This window comes from Rhinolophus sinicus, chromosome 14 (genome assembly GCF_057876585.1).
Source record: "Rhinolophus sinicus isolate RSI-liver-muscle chromosome 14, RSI-T2T, whole genome shotgun sequence".
Classification (NCBI taxonomy): Eukaryota; Metazoa; Chordata; class Mammalia; order Chiroptera; family Rhinolophidae; genus Rhinolophus; species Rhinolophus sinicus.
In genome coordinates, this window is record NC_142514.1 from 5,111,180 (window position 1) to 5,113,472 (window position 2,293).

A 2,293-nucleotide genomic window follows, 5' to 3' on the forward strand; every position below is an offset into this window, starting at 1 on the left:
AAACGCCATTATGCAAATGAGAACATCGAGAATGAGCAGGATGTGGAGCGGGGATTAGAACCCAGGACAACCTGACTCCTTTACATCGTGCTCCTTGAGGTGGAGGAGGAAAGAGAGAAACCGAGGGGAAGGGCAACAAAGGGAGGCATAGAATTTATATGGCCAGGTTACGTTGGTAAAGTTGAGATCTAGGAAGGCTTTTTAGAAAGCGTTGTTTCAAACAAAAAAAAATGTTCAAAGAAAAAAAAAAGAGGAGGATGAGAGCAATCAGAGAAGCAGGAGAGAAGGAGAGAGGAGGAGGAAAAAGGGTGTTTGAGAGGCTAGGTGAACCTGTCCTGCATTGAGTGTCCTCAGGAAGACATCAGAGGAACTAACAGCAAGAGTGGTTTTGACGGGGCCGGCCCGGTGGCTCAGGCGGTTGGAGCTCCATGCTCCTAACTCCAAAGGCTGCCGGTTCGATTCCCACATGGGCCAGTGGGCTCTCAACCACAAGGTTGCCAGTTCAATTCCTCGAGTCCCGCAAGGGATGGTGGGCTCTGCCCCCTGCAACTAAATTTGAACACGGCATCTTAAGCTGAGCTGCTGCTGAGCTCCCGGATGGCTCGGTTGGTTGGAAAGCGTCCTCTCAACCACAAGGTTGCTGGTTCCACTCCCGCAAGGGATGGTGGGCTGTGCCCCCTGCAACTAGCAACGGCAACGGCAACTGGACCTGGAGCTGAGCTGCGCCCTCCACAACTAAGACTGAAAGGACAACAACTTGACTTGGAAAAAAGGCCTGGAAGTACACACTGTTCCCCAATAAAGTCCTGTTCCCCTTCCCCAATAAAATATTAAAAAAAAAAAAAAAAAGAGTCGTTTTGACTAAACCAGGTGGGTTTTCCAATAGGATCTAAACAGAAAGGAGCTTCTTCCCCCACAGGAGACATGGAGGCTTGGTCTTGAATTGGGGGGTGAAGGGAGAGGAGGAGAAAGCTAATATGTATTAAACATTTGCTATGTGCTAAATAAGCACTTTATATGACTCTGTCATGCCACTGGCCTTAGAAACTTTCAGTAGCTCCCTTTTGTCCACAAAAGAGAACCTGGAGCCCTATAGCCCAGTATTCAAGAACCTCCCGGATCTGACCGAAAGTTGCCCTTTTTGAAAAGTAGATATAGTTCATATAACTGAAAGTCACCATTTTCAAGTGTACATTTCAGTAGATGTTGGTATATTCATTATGCTGCACAACCATCACCTGTACATAATTCTAGAACCTTCTCTTCGGTCCAAAGAGAAACTCCATATGCATCCCCAGTCACTTCCCAGTCCCCTCCCCTTAGGCCCTGACAACCACTAATCTGCTTTCTGTCTCTGTAGATTATCCTAGTCTGGATATTTCATATTTGCTCTTTTGTATTGGGTTTATTTTTCTTAGCACAATGTTTTCAAAATACATCCAAGTCATAGAATGTATCAGTGCTTCATTCTTCATTCCGTTTTATGGCTGACTAACCTTCCATCGCATGGACGGACCACGTTTTGTTTATCCACTCAACAGCTGATGGCCGTTAGCACTGTTTCTACCTTCTGATGATTACGAATAATGCTGCTGTGAACGTTTGAGTACAAGTTTTTGGATGAACATGTTTTCAGTTCTCGGGTGTAAACCTAGGAGTGGAATTGCTGCATTGCATGGGAATTGTTTCACTTTTTGAGGAATTGCCAGACTGTTTTCCACAGCAGCTGCACCATTTTGCATTCCCACCAACAGTGTATAAAGGTTCCCATTTCTCCAGATCCTTGCTACCACTTGTTATTTTTCTGTTTGTTTTAATTTAAAAAAATGTTTTATTATCACCATCCTAGTAGGCTTGAGGTGGCATCTCCTTGTGGTTTTCATTTGCTGCCCTTACCCCAATTTTACCACCCCCTCCCCCATGTCATGGAGCAGTAGAGTACAGGACATGGTTAAGACGCCAAGTTTTGCTGTCAGTCTGACCTGGATGGAATCTAGGCTCATCGTGACCACTGATGGTCATAGGACCTTGGGCAACATTCTTAACCTCCGGAAGTCTCAATTTTCCCAACCATACCTTACAGATATGGTAACATTGTATCTCATCCTCATTTAGTGCGGAGAAAATGAAACAATGAACATGGTATACTTAGCTCAATGCCTGGCATGGAGGTCTCAAGCACATAATCATTATTAATATGACATTTATTGTTTTGAAATCTTTCTGTCCTAGCCTTTCACACTGATCACCAGCAGAACAACCCAGAGCAAGTAGCGACAGAGGAGAAAAATGC